Genomic DNA, 13786 nt, shown 5'->3' on the forward strand with positions numbered 1-13786 from the left:
TTGTACTTGGTGGAGAAGATGGTATTCTTTTCTTTCTTAGGGGAAGGATTTGGAGAATTCTCTTTAAGGATAGTGGAATCAACTTCATCTGATACTGAAATATGAATATCCTCCCTCCTTCCCTTGTTTGAGCAGTTTAATGATTTACAACTGAATACTGTCCACTTTCTTCAGGCATTTGTGAGTATTCTGATCCAGAGAAGGTTGAACTGAATCATAAAAGAGTACCAGGATGGCACATTGTTCATTTTTGAGAAAGTCATTTGACTTTCAGGTCTTCTGATTTGCTCTATCAGAGACCATTTCTCACTATTTGGTGAACTAATTTAATAAGGAAACTAGCAAAGAGTTCTTTATAGGTCACACAGTAGAAAAGAGTAGAGGAACATTGCCTGAAATTGTGGAAGAGCCTATAATTCATCTTCCACTCCACTGGCCACATCCACAAGACTTTTCCCAACTATTTGATCACTCAGAGTTGCAGTGAGTCTTGAGGTTTTGATATTTAATATACATCATCCTATAATTCAAAATATTGATAGTATTTTCAGCTTTCATCTAAGCTTATAGTTATTCTTATATAAAAATTGATTTACTAAGAATTTTAGAGTTCTCTTTTCAAGAGGTTTGATTAGCTCCTGAATTTTAGGACATGATTGTAGATTTTCTTGTTCCTGTAAAGGAACTATTTTTCTTCAGCCTTTGTCAGGTTTGCTTAGACCTTTCTTTTTTTTTTAAATGTTGTAAGTATAACCATAAACCTTTCTTTTCTCCCTACAAACCCATCGGAGGTTAAGAAACTAGATAACCACACTTTTAAATTTATGTCAAATAAAAATAAAGATCTTTGAAGAATCTTTCTCATGCCCTTATAATGTTTGGACTCTATGTCATCTTATTTTTTTGCTTAAAATATATTTTAAATAACCGAGTTCTTTGTTTCTTAGTCCTCCAGTTACATATCTTAATTCGAACTTCCCAGATCACTGAGATCTTTATTCCCCTCCTCTTCATTCTGTTGGTGAATGAGGGTACTTACCTTCAGGTTATATGGGTGACTGAACACACAACACATGAAACCAGAGGAGATGAACAGCGATTTATTAATCACATGTACTCAACAGCCCAGGAGAGGGAGACACCAACACACAGTGTAGGGCCACTTGGAGGTTGCACTTGGGAACAGAGTGCGCAAGCCAAGGCTGTGGAATGCAAGTTTTGTAGTATCAAGAGGGTGGAGTGATCCCTTGGTTCCCACAGGAAGATATGATTGGCTTGTTTGAATAATTCTGCAGTCTGGTGTGCTCCTCAGGGATAAGCAGGGACTGTGCCTGTTCCCTATGATAAAGAGCGTTGTCTGACCAGGGGACCTTATCTGCAAGAGCAGAGTCAAGATGGGAACTTGTAGTTAGGCCATTCCAGGCCCTCCTGTTTTTCCCACATAATACTGGTCCTCAATTTTAGGCCTTATACTACAGGTCTTAATAATACTAACCCATTACCAAAAGTATTTACTGGTAATATATCAAAATTTTATTTATTTTATAGAGATTTTATTTATTTGAGACAGAGTACATGAGTGGGGAGAGGGGCAGAGGGAGAAGAAGTAGATGCCCCCACTGAGTGAGGAGCCAATGTGGGGCTCCCTCCCAGAATCCTGAGATCATGACCCGAGCCACCCAGGAGCCCTCCACAATTTTTAATAGTATAATTTAATCTTTGAGTTTGCCTTTCTTTGTGATCTTTCTTCTGATAAGTTGCAAAGTCTAAGAAGTTCTGCTGTGTACAATATTACATCTTGTTAGGATAAAGATGGCCAGATCATATGTATGCAGTGATGTGGAGGCACGGAAGATGAGGGTTCCTGTTTAAGAGACTGAATGGAGTGCTGAGGCTCCAGTGTTATGTATACGTGGGATGAGAAAAAGAGTGGATAGGCTGTAGGAGCTGGAAAATGGCAGAGTAAAAAAAGTAGTAGCTATTATTTGAGTGCTTATTCTGTGCCAAGCACTTTTCTAAGTGTGTTATCTCATTTACTGACAGTAAGGAAACAATTTAATTTGCTTATGGTCATACAGGTAGTAGGTGGTAGAGCTGTAATCTGAATCTATACAGTCTTATTTTAGAATTTATGTTGTTAACAATTAACATTTTATAGCCTTCAGATATGGAGAAGCTTTATATGTTATATTAAGGACTTTGGACTTTATTTTGTTGGCAGTGGGGGAATCATCAGATGATTTTAAGCAGGAAGAAACATCAGAATTTGCATTGAAAAATACCAGTCTGGTGGTAGAATGGAAAATGAATTTTGAAGATTATGAGACTAGAGGCAGGATTGCTTTTGTAACAATGCTGAACAAGGTGGATCTGAATGGAATGAAATCAAAGTTGGGATTGAATTTGAACAAAAGAGATAGACACTCACTGATCATGTGCTTGAGGGGGCTAGGGGAACGTGAAATGATTTGTAGGTGGTGCCAGTAATTTTATAAAGAATAGAAGGGAGTAGGTTTGGGTGAAAACATCTATCTTTGAGACATTTTGATGGATATTTCTAGTAGAGAAGTTATACTTAGAAAAATGTATCTCGAGCTTGACAAACATGGTAGATGTATAGATTTGAGAGCTGCTGTTGTGTGGGGATTATAGAAGTGGTAGAAGTAGGTGAGATTGCCTAGAATTTTCTTTTGTTCCCAGCCTGTCTTCTGAACCATCATAGAAAGACGATGATGTAGTCGGAGGCAGCTCTCTGAAAAGCCATGGACTTCATTTGAACACTTCATTCAAATCCTGATTCTGGATCTCTGCTTTTTTCCTTCATAAATTGAAAGTAGTAACAGCCATCTTAGAGTAATTTTAGAGAACATTTTATTTTTTCTAACAGAGGTAGAAGTTTTAAAAGTTTAAGAAATGATATATTTTATGCCTCTTAATTTCCCTGTAAAAAATGGAAGTTTATACAAGTTAAAAAGATCAAACCTTGGGTATACATCATTTGTCTTAGCTAAAAGTCACGATCTTACACATTCCCACCATGCAGCTAGGAAACCAGCTTTTCTCTGGTATTACTATCACTGGTTTTTGAAGTGAACAGAATCAAATAGAAAGGGGAACGATGACTTCTAAGTGAGTAGAAAGGGTGTTGGTGTATGGAAGTGAATGCATTGCAAACAACACAAATGCCTGGGCATATGCCAGCCTTTTGTGACTATAGGGCACAAAGAAACTAACATGTAATGTGAAAATACCTGTTCCAGGGCTATTTTTAAGAATACTAGAGCTGTACTTGTATTAGTATAGCTATACTAATCATTACCAACACTTTCGTTACTGTTAATAATAGCTAATACTATATATTTACCCAGGTTTACATAGTTAATGAGTAGTGGAGATGAAAATCCAACCCAGTCAGTCTGGCTCCAGAGAGTATACACTATACTGCTTCCTTATATAAGCGTAAGTTTTTGTGCTTTTGAGTGTAGTTTATTTTAAAATTAACAGTCTATATATAGAATTGTATTAGTGATAACTCTTAAAATGTTCATTTAGGAGGTGCCTGGGTGCTCAGTGGTTAAGCACCTGCCTTTGTTTTTGGCTCATGGCGTGATCCTGAGTCTAGGGATCCCTGCAGGAACCGGCTTCTCCCTCTGCCTATGTGTCTGCCTCTCTCTGTGTCTCTCATAAATAAATAAAAATCTTTTAAAAAAAAAATGTTCTCTTCTTTGAAATACTGCATTCTCTGACTTTTAAATAAATGGGAGTTTATTCTTGCTTATAGATTTATTCGACATATGCTAACTACTGAGTACGGGGTATAGGACAGAGGAAACAGGAATCCCTACCTTGAAGGGATATTGAATGTTCAGTTATTCAACAAATATTTGATTTAAATATTTAATTAGAAAATAAGTAAATAGGGACACCTGGGTGGTTCAGCGGTTGGGCACCTGCCTTCAGCTCAGGTTGTAATCCCGGGATATGGGTTCAAGTCTTACATTGGGCTCCCTGCGAGGACCCTGCTCCTCCCTCTGCCTATGTCTCCCTGCCTCTCTCTCTCTCTCTCTCTGTCTGTGTCTCATGAATAAATAAATAAATCTTTACCAAAAAAAAAAAAAAGAAAGAAAAGCAAATAATATTAATTATCATGGTTGCTAAGGGTATTTTCGTTTTTTTTTTTACTTTTTTAAAAAAAGATTTTATGTATATATGTATGTAATCTCTGTACCCGAAATGGGGCTCGAACCCACAGTTCTGAGATAGAGAGTTGTATGTTCCGTCTACTGAGCCAACCATGTTCCCCCAAATTTTTATTTTATTTTTTTTAATATTTTATTTATTTATTCATAGAGACAGAGAGAGAGAGAGAGAGGCAGATACACAGGCAGAGGGAGAAGCAGGCTCCATGCAGAGAGCCTGACGTGGGACTCGATGATCCAGGGTCTCCAGGATCATGCCCTGGGCTGCAGGCGGCGCTAAACCGCTGCGCCACAGGGGCTGCCCCCAAATTTTTATTTTAAATCACCCATTATTCATCATGACAAGTGTACTCCTTTATCTCCATCACCTGTTTCATCCATCCTTTCACCTTCCTTGCCACTGGTAACTGTCGGTTTGTTCTCTAGCTAAGAGGCTGTTTCTGGGTCTCTCTCTCTTTTTTTTTTTTTTTCCTTTGCTCATTTGCTTTACTTATTAAATTCCACATATGAGTGAAATCATGGTATTTGTCTTATCTGACTTTTTTCACTTATACTCTATAGCTCCAGCCATGTTATTGTAAGTGGCAAGATTTCATTCTTTTTAATGGCTGAGTAGCAGTCCATGGTGTGTGTGTGTGTGTGTGTGTGTGTGTGTGTGTGTGTGTCTGTGTGTGCATGTGCGCGCATGCATACCACCTCTTCTTTATCCATTCATCAATCAGCGGATACTTGGGCAGCTTTCATATCTTGACTATTGTGAATAATGCTGCTATAAACATAGGGGGGCGTGTCTCCCTTTGAATTTGTGTTGCTGTATTCTTTGGGTAAAGAATTGTGCCCACAATTGTTGGATTATAGGATAGTTCTGTTTTTGACTTTCTGAGGAACCTCTAAACTTTTCCAGAATGGCTGTACCAGTTTGCATTCCCGCCAACAGTTATAAGATGGTTCCTTTTTCTTTACATCCTCACCAACACCTGTTGTTTCATGTGTTTTTAATTATAGCCATTCTGACAGGTGTGAAGTGATATCTCATTGTAGTGTTGACTTGCATTCTCTGATGACAAGTGATGATGAGCATCTTTTCATGTGTCTGTTGCTCATCTATATGTCTATGGTTACTAATTTTTAAAGTCAACATTTTATATATAATAAAAATAAGATATGCTATCATTTGAGAGATTTTTTTAAAATCTTTTTTTGTTGAGATATGGTTTACTGCCATAAAATGCACAAGTCTTAAACATTTAGCTCAGTGAATTTTCACAATAAATGTGCTATCACCATTCACTTAAAGAACATTTTCCATCATCTCAGAAAATTCCCTCATGTTTCTCTCTGATCAATCCCTGCACCTTTTGCCCAACCATACTTTCCTTTGTCACCATAGATTAGTTTTCCCTGATTTTGGATGTCTTATAAATGAAGTCACACAGTATGTATTTTTTGTATATGTCTGGCTTCTTTGCTCTCAGCTTGTTTTTGAGATTTGTTCATGGTGTTGCATCAGTACCCCAGTTCATTTATCTATCTTCCCCCCCCCTTTTTTTAAGTTTTATTTATTTAAGTAATCTCTACACACAGCATGGGTCTTTGAACTCATGACCCTGAGATCAAGTCACACGCTCTTCCCACTGAGCCAGCCGGGAGCCTCCATTTTCCTCTTGATGTACCATTGGAGTTATTATGAATAAGACTGCTTACAAACATTCTTAGGCATTCTTCTTGTGGACATATGCATTACATTTCTCTTACATTCATTTCTCATACATACCTGTATGAGATTGCTGGGTTACGAGAAAGAACTCGTGAAGTAAGTGATTTTCATGAGTTACACAAAGATGGGTTTTTGTCATTTGAAAATTTGTATTAAACAATTAGAACTTTCCTCAAACACAATTCGTATAGATGTTAAATGTTTAAATATGTTTAGCCATAGATGAAACATCCAAAAAGTACCCATTTACTTTATTTTTTATAAGGTCTAAACTATAACAAATTGTTTTTGAGTCTCCAAAATCATGAGTTGTTTCAAACTATGGTAAGCAAACAAACATGGTAGAAAAGATCATATCTTAATCAGAATGCAAGTAATTAGAATCCTTTATTTAACCCAGAATTGTTTAACTTGATTTTAAGGACACAATGTCTCATTGCGACTTATAGCAATGCTTATACTAGTTTTTTATGTATAAAAATGAATTATTCATCACTTCCAGAGATAACTGTTGGAAGTCTTTAAAACAAAATAAGTTGTTTGCGAGAAGAAATGTATTATTAATTTAATTTTACATTACTTACATGATTTTGTTAAATATTTTTTATTTATTTATTCATAGAGACAGAGAGAGAGAGAGGCAGAGACACAGGCAGAGGGAGAAGCAGGCACCATGCAGAGAGCCCGACGTGGGACTCCATCCAGGGTCTCCAGGATCATACCCCAGGCCGCAGGCAGCGCTAAACCACTGCGCCACCGGGGCTGCCCACTTACATGATATTTTTTAATGTTAGCCAGTGCCTCCATAATAATATGACAGTATCTCTACCTGTTACCTTCTGATGTTATTGAATATTCAGAAGTTCCTTGAGGAAATTACATTTTTGCAATGACTACCTGAATTATTGCTGAATTCATCAGACACATTTTTAGAAGGATTTGGAATTTATTAAAGTGTATGACATGTTTTTCATGTCTGTGACTGAAATAAGGAAGTAACTCACATTTTAAAGTATTACGAATATCTTTTGTTTTGTGTTGGTTCACTAGAAAAAGATGTATACTTTAACAAAAGTATTGGGTTTTATTCGTCCTTATTACAGTGTAATTAAAAAATGGATCTCTACCCCACATCATACAAAAAAATTAGTCCCAGGTGAAGTAAAGACATAATGCAAAGAGGAAAATTTCAAATTAAGAAATATTTAGGAGAAAATCCCCATAACCGGAGTAAAGAAGAATTTTTTTTCCTACGAAGTCCTTCACTGTTTAGGATTTTCTCTTGCATAACCACAGTACAGTTACCAAAGTCAAGAAATTAAACACTGATACAATACTATTTTCTAATCAACACCTTATTCTTATTTCACCAATTGGTGGTACAGGATCGAATCCAGGATCATAGTGAGTTTTATGTAGTGACTTTAATCTGGAACAATTTCTCAGCATTGTCTGTTTTCTATGACAACACTTTTAAAGATTCCACACTAGTTATTTTGTAGACTGAACCTCAGTTTTGGTTTGATGTTTCCTCAAAATTAGGTTCAGCCTATGAATGTTTGGGTGTAAATGATGTATCCTCAGTATATCCTATTAGGCATATGATGTCAGTTTCCTATTACTTACAACTTTTATTGTTTGGTAAAGAAGGTGTGTGACTAGTTTCCTCAATGTAAAACTACTATTTACCCTTTATGTATTTGGAGAAATACTTTTAGAAGTAATATACTTTTATTATACTATTATTATTATACTTTTGTAAGTATAATATACTTTTATAATAAGTATTTGGAGAAATACTTCTATACTTTTTGGTTATGTAAATGTCCTGTTATCATTTTACCATATTTTTACCCACAAATTTTAGCATCCATTGATGATTTTTGCATGCACAATTACTGAGGTCTTGAAGGTGATTTTTTAATTCAATACTTTCTACATTCATTAGTTGAAATTCAATGCTCAAATGGAGAGCTTTCCCTTGTTCGTTCATTTCTTTGTGTCAATATGGACTCATGGATTCTTATTCATTAATGGAGTAATCCATTACTGTCATTACTGAATTTGTTGTTAGAGTTGTGGAATTTCTTTTAAAGGAAGAAAGGGGCGCCTGGGTGGTGTCTGATCTTGGCGTCTGGTCATGTCTGGCTCATGTCCAGAGCTCAGGATGGTGTGATCCAGCCCCATCTAGGTCTCTGTGCCTGCTTGACGTTTCCCTGCACACTTGCTCTCTGTCTGTCCCTCACTCTCAAGTAAATAAATAAATCTTAAAAAAATAAAGCCCGTAAGAAAAATATGTACAAAAAAGTTCTACAGTAATACTTTTGTGTTATCTCAGACGGTTGATAGGTTATTTTTATGCAGGATTAATTTATACTAACATTTTGGATATTGTTTTGAACATATTTATCTTGTATATAAGTAACTTTATAGTCACATGTGGTATCTGTACTTTCACCAGAAACACAAAGGAATGGACATACTTTTTTTGTTATGCTTATCTTTTTATACATTTTATACAAATATTATTTGGATCCAAGAGAAATAAATGTACAAATATAGCTCTTTCAGCTTTTAACTCAGGTTAATGCATTAAGCTCTACATTAATAGGTTAACTTTTTAAAACTATACTTCTTAGTGCAGTTGTTATGAAGTATGCCTATCAGTTATTGGTGACTAACATAGATAAGAGTTAATCTCCCATCTAGCCACACCTCCTTCCCCCTCCCTTGTAAAAAAAAGCCTCCCTACTCCCCCACCTCCAATAGTCTAGAATTGCAGTTTTAAAAATACAGTAAAACAGATTCTCTCTCTGGTCTCCCTCTGCCCCTCCCCCCTTTGCTCTTTCTAAAAGTGGGGGCGGGGGCAGTGGGGGGACACCTGTGTGTCTCGGTCATTTAAGCTTCCAACTCTTGATTTCAGCTTAGGTGATCCTCAGGGTCATAGGATCAAGCCTCAGGTGGTGCTCTTTGTTTGGCATGGAGCCTGCTTGAGATTCTCTCCTCTTCCTCTTCCCCCACCCCCCAAAACAATAAAATAAGTCTTTCCTGAATCTAACTGCAGTTTAGAAGGACTTGATTTTGATTAATACATGGAGGAAAATGGTGGGTAACGCAGAAGATTTAGCAGAGGGCCTAGGAATGTATCTTTTTTTTTTTTCCCTAGGAATGTATCTAATAATTCACTGGGCTCTTCCAGAAAAGCCCAGAAAAATAATATTCCCAGGGATAAATAGAGTATAGCTCCATGTATATTAGAAAAACTTTGAGGAAATATGTGTTTCTTTAATTTTTAGAAATTCTACTCTTGAGACCTCTTGTTGTATGACCTTTTTCCTTTTCTTGGATTTAGAATTGGGCTAGAATAAATAGTTAATAAGATTAAAAGAAAAAAAAGTCAGCCAGGAAGGCTGTGATGTAGGGAAACTTTAAATCTATAGCAGTAGTTAGAAAATACCCTGATGAAATTCACAAAGACCAGATTACAATATCCAGGCATAGCTGGTAAATCTTGGGTTCTCAGACAGCGCCTGTGACCTCCTATCCTTAATGGTACTTCTTTTGACTCACCATTCACTTTGGATATTGTGAGCAATCTATTAACTGTTTTTGGTTACAGCATAATAAATGCGTATCATTTAGTGCAAATAACAAGGGCCAATAAGTCCATAGAAAAAAAAATTTACATCCTTTTTGCTTTCTTTGGTGAAAACTCCAAATAGAACTAAAATTCTAAATGGCGTGTGCCTTTTATTTTCTAACAATTTAATATTTTAAAGCTCAACAACTTAGCTAATTGTTATCACTAAATATGCTATATATATATACACACACACATATATATATATATACTGCTTGCTATTAGTACTTTAATTTTGTCAGTTTTATAAGTCACTAGGACTGCTAAAAACAATCACCTCTGGGTACCTGGGTGGATCAGCTTTAGCAGCTGCCTTCAGTTCAGGTCATTGTCATTGTCTTAGGTTCCTGAGATCAAGCTCTGCATCATGCTCCCTCTCCCTCTGCAACTCCCCTTGCTCATGCTCTCTCTCAAATAAATAAATAAATAAAAATCTTAAAAAAAAAAAAAAAGAACCAATTACATAAAAATTCTAAATGTTTTCAAAAGAAATTAATGAATTCATCAGCAGGTTACCACAGTTTTTATTTGTTGCCTATGGTAATGACAAAGACATTGTTGTTGTTGTTGCTTTAAGACTTTGTTTTAAGTGCTAACAACTCCTTACCTCACTGTAGGGGCAGGGGTGTGATGAAGGAAATTAAGTTAAAACATTTACATAATCATAATAGAGTCTAATATATGTTTAGCATGTACTGCTTCCATACCCTTATTCCACCTTTGCCTGTTTAAAGTATTTTTAATATTTTGGCTTTTAATTTTAAAAATCTTTTTTTAAAGATTATATTTTTTAATAGAGAGAATGCTAGCATAAGTAGTGGCGGTACAGAGGGAGAAAGAAAGACTCCCTGCTGAGCAGGAAGCCAGATGTGGGCACCTGTGGTGAGTCAGTCCCAAAACCCCAAGATCATGACCTGAGCTGAAGGCAGGTGTTTAACTGAGACTGAGCCACCCAGATACCTCTTGGCTTTTGGTTTTATTTATTTATTTATTTTTAAAACATTTTTATTTATTTATTCATGAGAGACAGAGAAAGAGAGAAGCAGAGACACAGGCAGAGGGAGAAGCAGGCTCCATGCTGGGAGCCCGACGTGGGACTCGATCCCGGGACTTGATCCCGGGTCTCCAGGATCCCACGCTGGGCTGAAAGCTGCGCTAAACCACTGAGCCACCCAGGCTGTCCGGCTTTTTATTTTAATATTAGTTTTAAACATTTAGAAGAGAAGAATAATTTTGAAAATACATAAAACATAATAATGTTTCATTATGTATAAACACGATTTTATTTACATGTTTATTTATTTATGGACATTTGGGTTGTGGTTTGTTTCCAGTCTTAAGTATTTGTGAATAGATTTTATTTTATTTATTTATTTGAGGGAGAGAAGAGAAGCACAAGCAGGGGGAGGAACAGAATAAGAAGGAGATGCAGAATCCCCACTGAGTGCAGAGCTCAATGCAGAGTTCGATCCCAGGACCCCAGGATCATGACCTGAGCTGAAGGCAGATGCTTAACTGCCCAAGCCACCCAGGAGCCCATTTTTTTTTTTTTTAAGAAAGTGCGCAAGTGCACATGCAGAGCCCTATGTGGGCTCCATCTCACGACCCTGATATCATGACCTGAGCCAAATTCGGGAGTCCAATGCTAGGGATGCCTGGGTGGCTCAGTGGTTGAGCGACTGCCGTTGGATTCTGGGATCAAGTCCTGCATTGGGCTCCCTGCAGGAGCCTACTTCTCCCTCTGCCTATGTCTCTGCCTCTCTCTGTGTGTCTCTCAAATTAAATGAAATCTTTAAAAAAAATGTCGAATGCTCAACTAACTGAGCCACCCAGGTGTCCCAGTAAATAGATTTTTGTATGGACATAGGTTTGCATTCTTCTAGGGTAGGTAGATAGATACCCGTTTTCCAAACTGGTTGGTACAATTTTGGGTTGCCACAGCTATGTATTAGGGTTCCAGTTCTGCATCCTCAGGAGTGCTTGATATTATCAAGCCATTTTTATTTTAGCCATTCTGCTAGGTATGTAGTAGTGTTTCATGATTTCAGTATTCATTTCCTTAATGATTTATGGTGTTGCACATCCTTTTGTGCACTTGTCTTCTGTATATCCTGTCCACTGAAGTGTCCCAAGTTTTTTGCTTACTATTTTCTTACTGTTGAGTTTTGAGTGTTTATAATCTGGATACAAGTTCCTTGTCAGCTATGTGATTTGCTAATTTTATCTCCAGTTTGTAGCTTGTCTTTTCATTCTCTTAACAGTGTCTTTAACAGAACAAAAGATATTAATTTCAGTAAAGTCCAGTTCATCAGTCTTTTTTTTAATGGATTCTTATCATGTCTAAGAATTTTTTGCCTAACCCCAAGTTGTGAAGATTTTCTTCTGTTTCTTTTATTTTTAAGTTCCGTGTTTTACATTTAGAGCTATGATCTATTTTGATATAATTTTTAAAGTAAGTCATGAGGTTTAAGTTGGTGTTCATTTTTTGCTCATAGATATCTAATTGTTTGGGTTTTTTTTTTTTTTAAGATTTTATTTATTTATTCATGAGAGACGCAGGAGGGTGGGGGTAGGACAGAGACATAGACAGAGGGAGAAGCAGGCTCCACACAGGGAGCCCCATGTGGGACTCGATCCCAGGCCTCTAGGACCATGCCCTGGGCCAAAGGCAGGCATTAAACCTCTGAGCCACCCAGGGATCCCCGAATATCTAATTGTTTGAATATCCTTTGTTGAAAAGATAGCTTTCTTTATTGAATTGCCTTTGCACTAGTATCAAAAATCATTTGGCCATATATATGGGTATATTTTTGGACACTTAGTTCAGATCCACTGGTAAGTCTTGAAATCAGGTAGTGTCCATTCTCCAACTTTGTTCTTTTTCAAAATAGTTTTAGCTATTCTCGTTCATTTGTCTTTACTACTATGCATTTACTATTAAGGGTATAAAATAATATTTAATTCTCTTGTTTCCTAAGCAAAATCTATTTTTAATACCATGTGTATGTGTTGGGGTTATTTTGGTTATCACAGTGACTTTTTTATCTTGCTTGCATTTGGGGAGAGGGGGTCTTAATACATGGCCAAAATAATCTGCGTTCATTACATTCTTTATACATAGAAAAGTAATAATATAGAAAACATATCAATGTTAGTATCAGCTTGTTGATGTGTATCAGAAAAATTGTTTTGATTTTGATTGGGCCCTCCTAGAATCTGTAGAATAGTTGGAAGAAAATTGTCATCTTCACATTATTGAGTTCCAATCTATGAACATAATATATCTATTTAGCTCTTTAATTTCTTCCATCAGTATTTTGTGTTGTTTTCAGCACACAAGTCCTGCATGTGTTTTGTTAGATTTACACATAAACTATTATTTTTTTAGATTCCTTGGGATTTTTCATTGTAAGCAGTCATGTTGTCTGCAAATATAATTTTTTTTATGAAATGTCTTTCTTTTTCTTATTGCACTGACTTTAATATAATGTTGAATAGTAGTGGTGGGAAGAAACATTCTTGTCTTTCCTGATTTTAGGGGGAGAGCATTCAGTCTTTGACCATGTTAACTGGTAGGCTTTTTTTGCAAATACCTTTTATCAGATTAAGGACATTCTCTTCTTAGTTTGCTGAGTTTTTGTCATGATTGTCGAATGTTATCAAATAATTCTTCTGTATCTATTGATTTCCAGGGTAAACACTTTTGGTCATGATGTGTTATTCTTTCTGTAAGGTCCTAGATTCAGTTTTCTATTATTTTATTGAAGATTTCTACGTTCATGAGAGATGTGTTTGTTGTGAGTTGTGTTTCTTGAAATTGTTAAGTCTTTATTAGAGAATAGCCCTGTTCTTTTAAAATGAATTGGACAAAAAAATAAAATAAAATAAAATGAATTGGACAGTGTTCTCTGGAATAATTTGCGTAGAATTGGTATTTTTTCCTAAATTGTTGGGTGTAAGGAAACCTGGAGTTTTATTTGTTGGAAGGGTTTTAACAACAAACTCAGTTTCTTTAGTAGATCTAAGAATATGCAGATTATCTATTTTTTCTTAAGTGGACTTTAGTTTTTGTGTCTTTCAAGGAATTTTCTGTATCTTTTAAGTTATTGCTATTAACATTTTAAGTACCCCCCCAAAAAAGGTTTATACTGAGGTAGCTGTTTGGTAGCTACACGTTCATCTTTTGGTGGGAAGATTGTACCCATTCTACCAAAACTATTTTAAATCTGA

The 13786-nt window shown here is 36.1% G+C and overlaps 1 protein-coding gene and 1 long non-coding RNA gene across 2 annotated transcripts in view; both read left to right on the top strand.

Moving 5' to 3' along the window:
- LOC125752498 (uncharacterized) overlaps positions 1-13455 on the top strand; it is a 29042-nt gene extending 15587 nt beyond the window's left edge. Inside the window, exon 2 of the long non-coding RNA XR_007402140.1 lies at positions 6539-13455. This is a non-coding gene — a long non-coding RNA (uncharacterized LOC125752498). The remainder of the gene's footprint in view (positions 1-6538) is intronic.
- The window catches only part of CAPZA2 (capping actin protein of muscle Z-line subunit alpha 2), a 60653-nt gene that overhangs the window by 16398 nt on the left and 30469 nt on the right, over positions 1-13786 (top strand). The gene's annotated exons all lie outside the window — the stretch shown is intronic.

This window comes from Canis lupus, chromosome 14, assembly GCF_003254725.2.
Source record: "Canis lupus dingo isolate Sandy chromosome 14, ASM325472v2, whole genome shotgun sequence".
Lineage (NCBI taxonomy): Eukaryota > Metazoa > Chordata > Mammalia > Carnivora > Canidae > Canis > Canis lupus.